The sequence below is a fragment of the Coregonus lavaretus genome (assembly GCF_964263955.1).
Source record: "Coregonus lavaretus genome assembly, chromosome: 5".
Classification (NCBI taxonomy): domain Eukaryota; kingdom Metazoa; phylum Chordata; class Actinopteri; order Salmoniformes; family Salmonidae; genus Coregonus; species Coregonus lavaretus.
In genome coordinates, this window is record NC_139992.1 from 43,843,129 (window position 1) to 43,855,252 (window position 12,124).

Here is a 12,124-nt window from a genome sequence, read left to right on the forward strand (position 1 = left end):
AATGTAATCGCCCACCTCTACTGGCAAGTTATGTAAGTATGGTAGCCTGCAATGCTGATTACTAATCAACCCCTGGTCCCTAAACCCTAGCCACTGAACAACTACCTTGCCTTTTGATTGACTGGGAGGACCTTTTACAGTATTACTTTAACTGATCCTTTCAAATCGACAAGTGTGTGGCTAGTGGGAAGTTAGCCTCAGCCCAGATGGAATCACTCCATGTTTCACCATTGTTAGTGTAGTGAAACAAACGTGAAACTTAGCTGAAGTCCGTCTGGATTTCCAGGCTAGGGGTAGGAACTTGGTAGGTTAACTTTGGCATGTTGTAGAATTTTGGTTTAAAGTTTGGTAATATGTTTAGGTTGACTTTTTTATAGTCTTCTTCCACGTCAATAAAACGTAAAGACACGACAAATAGAAAAAGGCTGGATGTTATTTTACACTTGCATGTTTATTTTCAGGCAAAGGTCTACCCAAGCCCCCACAAAAATATGCCCTGACGCACCAGAAAAACTCTGCCACTGCTGCCAAGAAGCAAAAGGCTAAAACGCAGCACAAGCCACCAAGTAATGACAGTGAGGACGACCCTTCACAACATAAGCCAACTCCTTATTCTTGACCATTGTATTTGAGAAAGGTATTCTAATTGGAAAAACAATTGGCATTATGTTGTCCAATCTTTTATTGCAGAGAATCATCTTGGTCTCTCACATGGCTTAATTCTGGAGAATGAGGGCTCGGCCGCCTTCTTAATCGAGGAATCCCCCTCACCAAATCGCTGTAAGGGATCAGACCCTTTTCCTGTGACAGACACAAGTATGAAACTCTCCATTTATCATTTTGGTTTAAACTTTGGTTGAAATTAGATTGTGTTTAGGTTGCCTTTTACATTGTCTTACTAATGTGTATAATTTTTTGGGGCCTACCCAAGCCCCCACTAAAATCTGTTCTGAAGCCCCAGAAAACCAGTGCCAGTGCCATTAAAGCCTTGTTCACACTGTAGGCCTTAATGCTCAAATCAGTTTTGTTTTTAAAATCTATTTTGGAGTACTGACTGTCCAAACAGTAAGTTACAATTGACCAAATAGGATTTGTGTGTTCAGACAGCAGTCATTTGCTGACATGGCTAAGCTAGTTGTCATAGTAATGATGGGTGTGTGCACAGTGGTGTAGGCTGATTGGTGGTACTCATGCTTCCTATCACTTAGAAGTTACAGAATGTAGCAAGCTAAGGTGACAACAATGCTTTCCATGGACGTTTGTATACTGTAAGAAGACTTTTAAAGCCTCAAAGGATAAGATGTGACAGTTTGACATGTTCTTGTCAAACTGTCAACAGAGTAGCTAGCATGCAACAACATATGCCAAATAACAGTCTAAAACCACTTGTGAGCAAATAAATCAGATTTGACCGTTCAGACACAAGTCTCATGGCCAGGAATCAGATTGTATCTGACTTCAAACCACCTAAGAAGGTGGTTTGAAATGTGGCTTGAAATAGCCAATTCCATGTGCTTTTCGGCTGTTCAGACTGCAGAAAAAAGAACGGATTCGAATCGGATACACAAAAAAAATTGATTTGAGTCACTTCAAACTGACAATGTGAACAAGGCTTAAGAAGCAAATGGCTAAAATGCCCTGCAAGCCACCAAGTATTGGTGGTGAGGGGAAATGGCAAACTGAAACACCACGCAAGCCACCAAGCCCTTAACAACGTAAGTCAACCCCTTATTCTCATTCTTCATGTATTTGGGAAAGGTATTCTAATTGTACCATGAATTGCCATGTTGTCCAATATTTTACCGCAGAGAATCTTAAGCTCCAGGGATAGGTAATGTGGGAGACTGAGGTTTCCTTCTGTCTCTTCAGATGAGAGGTCCCCCTCACCAAAGAACTGCAAAGGCTCAAACCTTTTTCTTATCCCGGAAGCAAGTATGACTCATTTATTTTTAAGACATTTTTTTACGATAATGAAATTACGCTGTTATATTTGGATGTGAATAAATGTTAAACTACTACGTTTCAGAATTTCAAAAAAAGAGTCCTACATCTCCTTTGTGAGATCTGTGACCTTTTTAAAGGACAGTCGCCCAAATCTGGTTGAGAAATTCGACTTCAACCTGAACGAGCCCGAGGAATATTGACTAAAGATGGAAGAGCAGCTAATGGAGAATGATTTTCGAAAATGCATGGTGAGAAATGAAATGTTTAATTGGTATGAGTTGAATGACATTATATTGCCATGTAGTACTGGATGGAAAATGACTATACATGTGTAATACATTAGTGTCCTTTTGTAAAATTACAGATATCTCAGATCTCAAAACTGGGGGGAAAGACATCCCAGACTGGGTGAAGAGAGCAATGCACAGGTAAACTATTACCATATTTGTTTCACTTTTAGATTAAGTCATGGTGTGTTGCTTGTAAAGTACATATTTTGTGTTCTGTAAAGAACCCTGACGAACGGCCTTGTGTTCTATACAGAACCCTGACAAATGGCCTTGTGTTCTATATGGAACCCTGACAAATGGCCTTGTGTTCTATACGGAACCCTGACAAATGGCCTTGTGTTCTATACGGAACCCTGACAAACGGCCTTGTGTTCAATAGAGAACCCTGACAAACGGCCTTGTGTTCTAAACGGAACCCTGACGAACGGCCTTGTGTTCTATACAGAACCCTGACAAATGGCCTTGTGTTCTATACGGAGCCCTGACAAATGGCCTTGAGTTCTATACGGAACCCTGACAAATGGCCTTGTGTTCTATACAGAACCCTGACAAATGGCCTTGTGTTCTATACAGAACCCTGACAAATGGCCTCATGTCAACAATGACTATGAAAGGTAACAAAGGGAAGAGGGCCTTTGAGGACTCCAGCATTTGCAGTGTCATTATAGGGACAGTGGAGTCCAAATCATGACCTTTTACATGACATTTGAATACCTTTTCTAGCTAATATTTGTTTTCCCCCTTTACAGCAGGTACGAGTCTTGGCGAATCAAAGGCTACAGAGGCAGATATATTACAGGTGTGGTATCTGAGGAATTTATGACTTTGCTAATGGTTTCAAATGGTTTTAGAGGATGTAGACTCAGCTTAAAGGGAGCATCTGGAGAGTAGTTCTATAGGGGCACCCTAAAGCCGAGGAAGTCTGTTAGGTGGCCTCCTGGGATTGGTCTGTATGGGAAAACACCCATATTATGTTACATAGGGCATAGGATATAAATACCACGGTTAAAACAAAGGAGGACAGAATAATCATATTTGAGATTGGCCGGTTATTCTCCAGATATTCTGCAGATATCTGTAAATTGAAGCTGTAACCCTTTGATATAATAAACTTTTATAATCAAAGTACAGCGTCAGTGGATTTCCTTGTTTTCACAGCATAATTAGCAACGTTTTCTCGACACCACAAAATGGCGACGAGGTATTTGGGTCGTGTTGCGTCTTTTCTCAGCGTTCCATTCATGGGCGCCGAGCTGACTCTCGCTCCAGAGTCCGGCAGATAAGGGTGAGTTTTCTCGCTACTTTGGGCACTGGTCAGTTCGTGTGTCTGTGTGTGTGCGTTGAATGAATGCACCGTTAAGAACTTGCGTGTGTGCTTTGCTGTTATTTGCTGTGGGATAGGAGTCCATTCTAAATGTGTTTGCGTTGAAAGCAACGCAAACAGGGGGGAGTGTCTATAACTATTGAAGAATAGAATGAAGGAATAAGGCCAAGGTAAATGTATACAAATTAGGCCATTGCAAATCTATGGAAGCCCTCTAAGGAGGCGATCATTAGGATGGGCCGAAAATCCTAAAAACACGTTAGGTGTATTTAGGTGAGTCCCGGGGACTCGAGGTTGTGGTATATATATTCGGTTGCAAGTTACCGCTCAACATATGGTTGACGAATTATATGATTGATGTGACCGTTCATCGAATGTCCGCGGAACTCGTGGTAGCAGAAATTTAGGAACAATGGAATTATACGGCGCAATGGAGGTAGCATACTGCCTTAGGGGTCCATAGGAATGGGATAAGCCTCTTAAAATGTATGTATGTACAGTGGGGAGAACAAGTATTTGATACACTGCCGATTTTGCAGGTTTTGCTACTTGCAAAGCATGTAGAGGTCTGTAATTTTTATCATAGGTACACTTCAACTGTGAGAGACGGAATCTAAAACAAAAATCCAGAAAATCACATTGTATGATTTTTAAGTAATTAATTTGCATTTTATTGCATGATATAAGTATTTGATCACCTACCAACCAGTAAAAATTCCGGCTCTCACAGACCTGTTAGTTTTTCTTTAAGAAGCCCTCCTGTTCTCCACTCATTACCTGTATTAACTGCACCTGTTTGAACTCGTTACCTGTATAAAAGACACCTGTCCACACACTCAATCAAACAGACTCCAACCTCTCCACAATGGCCAAGACCAGAGAGCTGTGTAAGGACATCAGGGATACAATTGTAGACCTGCACAAGGCTGTGTGACTAGAGGAGTATTGAATGGTTGAAATAACTCAGTGAGTGCATAAACTACTAAATTATTGTCTGTTTCTTTGTTCTTTTGTCATATGAGTGATAAGAAGGAGGAGACAGAGAGAGAGAGGAAGTGCTGACGAGTGCATCATGCGACAGAATGTGCTGCAACGGATTGAGTCAAATCAAGGCCAGTACTGTTCTATTTACAAAACGTACCTTCCCATAGAGGATATTTTGGTTGCCTAGCATATTTGATGTTATGACAATTTGACAAAAACTTGGCAACAGACTGATCAATGGATGTAATTAAGAATTTCATTTAGGAGTTTTTGTGCATGAGTGGGTTTGATTAGAGTTGAGTGGGGAATCGAGTACTGACATTATTCTGTAAAGTTAAGGTAATTGGGTGCTTATTAAGCAATGGGGTTGTGAGTACTGTAGTGTTGCTGGATTAGAGGTCTTTATTTTTGGGTGGCTCTGAAGTTGACTACTTTCATTTACTTTTCCTGATTGGATGTGGTAAGATTGGCACTAATCAATAATTTGGTAAAATAAAAATAAATAAATTGATACAAATAAATAAATTTATGAATAAATTAATTGATTAATTAATTAATTTGGGGAAGAAAAATTTTTAAAAAAATAAGAGGGAAACTATAGGCTATATAGTCTAAAATAATGAAATAATTCACAATAAAGGAATATAAAAGAGTTGTTACAAGGGGGAAAAATGACATAAAAACTATGAAGGTAATTACTCCTGTTGATGTAGTAGAAAATAGTAAACCTTTAGTTAATGGTATTGCAAGGTTATCTGGAAAGGGAATAAACGTTGGCCTGACATTGAACAACCATGGCTAGTGGAAGGGACTTTTTAACCCTGACGTCATCAACATGATGAAAGTGATTGAATAATAGAGAGAGGAGAAGCAGAAACAACCATAAAGATAGAATCAAAACTCCAAAAGTAAGAAGAAAACGAGATGTCTGGAAACTAAGGGTAGAGTGGGGTTCAGGAAGATGGAAGTTGGAGGAAGAAGAAGGATACTAGAGATTCGATCTCTGAGGAAAGTGAAGATGGAGAAAGCAATGAAGATTTGGAGATTAAAGGTGGTTTATGTTCAAGAGGATTTTATCCTACAATGACTAGCACAGAAGAAATAGAAAGAGATATAGACCGATGTGTATTATGCCTGGATAAGGGGAATAATTTAGAAGGAGTAAGAGAACTGGAAGAACAACTCAAGAAGCTGAAGATACAGAAGAGAAGAAAAAACTGCTGAGAAAAGGATCCCAAGAATTGGAGGAGGAGAATAATACATTGAGGAAAGGAAAGAGAGCACAAGTAAGAAGATGATATTACGAGGACAGAACTTAGAATATAAGCCTTTGAAGAATACCGATATGTCAACAACTAGAAAGAACAGGACCAAGAAACTCTCAGAAAACTTGATGAAATACAACTGGGGGAAAATAAGAAGGAGAAGAAAAGCTTTGGTTATGAAGAATCAGTGTGCACCAAATCAACAACCACTGCCACAGCTTCAACTGAACAAGGTCAAATGCAATTGTACCAGCCACAACTAGTGGTACAAGCTGTTTCATATCCATAGATAGTTTCTGGACTGAAATAATTGGAGAGGAAGAGGACGAGAAGGCTTAGGAAGAGGAGGAAGATTTAAGCCATACTTCCAGCAATCTTGAGAAGTGTGTTATGATTGTGGATAGGTTGGTGACTTTGCTGTGAGTGTAATGGGCCAGAAGGAAACACAAGAAAGAATTTCAGAGGAAGATACAGGAGCAAGTGAAGATCATCTGGAGGACAGGTGAACCCTATAGGGGCAAGGAGCAAGGATTCTAGGGGTGCCTAGAAGATCCGAAAGGGGGGTGTCAGCTGGTAGCATCAGGACCGGAAAAAGATCCAACAATTGAAGTGAAAATAAACAACGGACCATGGGAAGTGATGATGGATAGCGGAAAGGCTTTTATCTGTGTTCAGCCTGAAGAGGTTACACATCTCACTATGTCAAAATTAACTAATTAGGATAGGGATTTGAGGGAGTAAAACAGTTGATTACTCTTAAGGAACCAATTGAGCTCTGCTATGAAAATTAGAAAATTACAATACCCATACTGGTATCAGAACATATACCTATTGCATTGTTGGGAAGAGATGCATTGTGTAAGTTGAACTGTACAATAAGATGTACACCAGACGGCTGTCTGGTAGAAGTGCCAAAGGAAAAGGTTTACCAATTGTTGATGATGACAGAGATGGATTTGTCTACAGTATTCTGGATTGGAAATCTCAGTGAAGATTTTGAGGAGGCAGACTTCCTTGGAAGAATCAGTATCCATTGAAAGATGAAGCAATCCAAGGGATTGAACCAGAAATTGAAGGACTTTCAAAAGCAGGTGTTTTGAAGACAAGAGAAAACATCCTTAGAGTAGGAATCAATTGTTGTTTTGGGGAGAAACCATGAGGGGTTGATAGTAGCGCCTCTAGACCTATTAGGTCTGATGATTTAGGAAGCTAGGGGTTAGCTAATGTTGCAAGGAGACAGATCATAAAGGAGTAGGGTTTTTGGGAACCATATTTGCTTGAAAAGATTGACTATATCATAGGAAGGAGGACCATCTGTCTGAAAAATAAGGTTTATAAGGGGTGACTGTTATTCTTGGTTACATTCCTACACCAAGAGGTGCATAAGATGTCAAACTAAGCTAAAAGATGCTCAATCGTTTGCCAAGTTTTTGTGTAAAGAAGTCATAAGCAGGTGGGGACTTCCGGATCAAATATCCTAAAATTAGAGGGAAAGGAATTTGTGGATAAATCAGTGAAATGGTTTTTGAAAAGTTAGGAGAAAAGTCAGATTTAAAAAGTTAAGAAAACTAGGGTTGAAGGAACTCTAGGACAGTCAGCTCAGCTTCAATGTTAGTAGGAAGAGAGAGAGAACAGTGGTGAAGGGAAATTTAGAGTTCAGTGGGAAGATAGATATGGTAGGAGTTTAGATCTGTAAGGAGCAGATGCATTGAGAAAGTATGCGTTGTTGAATGATAAGAGAAGAGTGAAGATTGAGGGTGATTGCAGTATCTATATTTACAATTCCCAGCAGGGGGATATTATAACAACAGTGAGAAGCAATTCAACTCTTTCAACATTGACAGTTATTAAAGCTATAAATGTATAAAATACTGTCATTAGGGTTAGGATGGTTGGTACAGCTCATCTTCCTTGTAGATGTGAGAGAAGGAATGTGTAGAGGTGGTCCTCTACACATGGGTGGTCCTCTGTAGCTCAGCTGGTAGAGCACGGCGCTTGTAACGCCAAGGTAGTGGGTTCGATCCCCGGGACCGGACCACCCATACACCCAAAAAAAAATTATGCACGCATGACTGTAAGTCGCTTTGGATAAAAGCGTCTGCTAAATGGCATATTATTATTGTTATTATTATTAGAGGTGAGATTCCTCTCATGTGGAGAGATATTTATGGAGAAGAAGTGTTGTTATGAGGACAAGAAGTAGAAGCTGTTTCACCTAGTGAAAGGAAGTATATTTTGTAAAATGATATGAAGTGGAAGAGGGTTATGAGTGATTGCTAACTTATTTTGAGTAATGTTAGAGGGAGAATACTATCATGGAGGTACAGGATGAGTTGTTTGATTTTAATGGAAGACAAGAAGATATATCTGATCAATACGGTTCGTTAGGGTAGAGAGAAACTAAATGGAAGGCATATGGATTTAATTCTTCTGTTTGGAAATTAAAGATGGATGGGCAGGTAGGAATCTTTGGTTCAAGAAGTTAACTCATACTGTAAGATCAGTGAGGAATCTTGAGGGTAAATGTCTGTTGAGAATTCTAGCACTAGGAACATGGGGTTGAATTTTAGAGAAGGTAGCTAAACCTCTATCAAGTATGTGTCAATCGTATGCTTTATAAGGGCTGTTGTATCAGCAACAATCATTAAGAGATAAAATAATGTTGTTGTGTAAGCATTTGTTTAGGCCTAGGTTTAAGTGTTATTGGTTAAATGAATTAACCTATGTGAATTTGTTAGATAGGAAGGAAAATCAGTTAACAGCGCTTCATGAAGCAGTGGAGGTGAAACCAGTGAGGGCTAAAATCTGTTTTTGTTGAAATAAAACATATGATGGAAAGAGGATGTTTAGGGGAATATCAGATGGTGATGATTATATGATGACTTTGGGGTAAGCATGAACATAAGGTTAGTAATGAGAAATATGATGTAACTTTTGATGTTTAATTTAGTAAGAAGAGAAGGACTTTAATGGAGAGAGAAGTGTTGCATGGTAATGTGACTATTGGGGATTTTAGAAACATCTGGGGTTTGTGGTGAGAGAATATATTCTTACCCTATGGATGGATAGGATGTTGTTACATGTTGAAGTTGAAGCTTCCATATGAGGTTTTAAAATTAAAAGAGGGGAAGCACGGGGAAAGAGATCAATCTGATTCTGAAAGAGAGAAGTTTCATAGTCTGGGAAGCCTACCATTGGAGGATAAGTCTAGGAAAGAAGTGGGGATTTTTTCCATGGTATGGTGTAACATTTTGGGGAGATAACATAGATAATATTACCTATAATTTGAAGGGTTTTGCAAATGAAACGATAGGAGGGTTTAACCTTCTGTCAAGACTCAAAGGAGTATTGATAGATAGATATCCATTTTTGAATATCCGATCATTTTTCAAATGTTTTTTAATATTATGGTGATTTTAGTATTTTGTGATGAATCAAAGGAGGGAAATGGTATGTGATTCATTTTATATATCATTTTTATATTTTTTGTTGATATTGATGTTTTAATTTGCATGTGTTGTTTTGCAAAAGATACTGTTTGGTATTTTCTTTTCTTCCAGAAGCATATGGGGGAATGTGTAGAGGGGATTCAAATACTCAAACATGGACAATATGAAGGGACAATATGAAGGGACAATATGAAGGGACTGGAGGAAGTGGAACAAGGAAGGTGTGGAAAGGTTCAGATTCCATCATCGACGATGCATTGGAAGTCGACACTGCTGAGGAGATGAAGTGTAGTGGACTACATTCCAGTGTCTGCAATGATATATAGACATATTTGCATGTGTCAGACATAATTTGTGTCATATTCTTTCTGTATTAATTTTTGAAGAATGATATTTGCTGTTATTGGATACATGTGGGGATCTCAGATGTTTTTGTTTATTTCGTGGAAGCTTAGGGATATTGGGTCTAGGTAGGGATAGAGAGAATCCACAGGAGGGTCCGATGGTTCGACCAGCCTGAATGTGGACATTTTTTATTGTATTTTGTTTGCTGAGGCTTTCATGTGTATTCAAATTGATCATAGTTTAAAATGCATTGATAAAGATGTATGAATTGATCTGGAGTACTTAAGTGGTTGCCTGGGGCAGAGGGGCCGTGAGAGAATTTTACTGTCTTGATTGATTGATGGAGGGATATTTGGAAAGAAAGCTGCCAGACAGGTTTTTCACTCTCACACTCCATAAAGATTTGTTCATATTTCATAGAAATGTATTCACACTCCATAGAGATTTGTTCATATTTCATAGAAATGTATTTACACTCCATAGAAAAATGTGTTTTTGGTTTATTGTTAAGAGATACTCAATAAGAGAAATTGTTATTTGTCATAATCCTATTCTTTTTGTTTTCGAGACTTAATTTGTCTCGAAGGGGGGAATATGTGGTATCTGAGGAATTTATGACTTTGCTAATGGTTTCAAATGGTTTTAGAGGATGTTGACTCAGCTTAAAGGGAGGATCTGGAGAGTAGTTCTATAGGGGCACCCTAAAGCCGAGGAAGTCTGTTAGGTGGCCTCCTGGCGATGTCAACCTACCTGAAATATGCACCTGACAGCAAGTGGGCCAGTGGGAGGGCCAATGACTAAGGGGATGAGAGTTCTTAAGAAGTTAAAGGCATCAAAACCTTTTCCGAAAGTGCCTTTTTTTGTTTATTGTATGTAATTTGTGTTCCCAGAAGCCTGTGCCAGAAAAGCATTTTTTTTTTTCCATCTATTTTGTGGTGCAATACATTTTCATTTCAACCATTCTTGACTTTTGTTTTGTACATGTTTTTACATGTTGAATTAATGGTGTTTTGGTCAAATCAGATAACAATATGTTCCCAACCTTGTTCCAATATTTAAATGTAGTTGATTTATTAGTCAAGTATAGTTTTCAAACTCTATAGTACCAACATTTTAAAAATAACTGTTGGCTATCTTTTTGAGTGGGTGAATAAAAGTTGAAATCTCATTGATTAACGTCTCAACCAAATATTACCCAAATGTCCACATTTGAAATGACGTGGTGTGCCCAGTGGGTAGTGTCATCATCTTTCTGCTCATTCAGAAAAAAAGACACCATTAATGTTTCAAAACATCTCCACCATCAAAATAAACAACCTTAAAGTGGAACTCCAGTCTCCTTTTCACCTCATTTAACACCTGATTTACTTAACAAAAGGCACATCGCAATAGGTGGTCCAGGTAAGTCATGACAGCACTTTTGTCCTCTATTGTTACTCAATCAAGGGGGAAGGCCGATGACATAACGGATTCCCATCTGACCAAATCCTTGAATGACCTGCCCGCCTCCTTGAAGTTTGCGGTTGTTTATTGTGTGTACTTTACTGTATTTATACTTGGGATAAAACTTTTCAACAGTAAAAGTTCAAAAATCGCTGGAGGATGTCTTTAAAGAATATAGCTGTTAGAATATGACTGTAGAATGTGAACGTGACTGTAGAATATGGCTACAGTGGACGTTGTGATGGATGCAGCTATCAGTGGGACAGACCATATAGAGAAAGACATGAGAAAGAGACAGACAAACTAAATAGTCTCAGAAAAAGAATGCAGTGCTGTCCTTGCACAACCCTTTGTGCACAATCAAGGACATGTTCAGAGAATGTTCCAGTGAAAATCTGTCGGAGAGTGTACCCTGTCTACCCACCTAGTTGGCAAACCACAGTGATAAATATGACTGCTAGTAAAAATATATTAGATGACACTATTAATATTCATGTCCTTAGTGCCTGACAGTTGCCTTATCACCCATATTTAAATATTTGCCACTTTGCCTGTCAAGACTGCTAGAGAGTGTGGGTGTGTGTGTGTGTGAGTGAGAGAGAGAGAGAGAGAGAGAGAGAGAGAGAGAGAGAGAGAGAGAGAGAGAGAGAGAGAGAGAGAGAGAGAGAGAGAGAGAGAGAGATTAATGAATTAATGAACAATGTGGGAGCCAGTTCTGCCCATACACCATAGCTCTCAACAGTTTCACCAAACTGATAGAGGAAGTTAATTTCTCCCAAGGAGGCTGCTCATTATTAATGTCCTGTTGTCTAGGAGACTGTCTGCCTCTGCCTGTTGCCTGAGTGGCACCTTACCTCATCCTGGTCATGAGCTATCATTGTATTGCATTATGGATTCTTGGCAACGGATCCTACTTTAGCAATTGCATAAATTCATTTATAAGTGAAAACTGCCCCATGCTTGTTCCCAAAATATATTAATATTAATTTTTTTAAAGTACCTTTTCATGGCTCTGTGGCTGTGAAACTGATAGCATTGTTGCATATGCAATTCACATATTTTAAATGTTGAACTCTACTG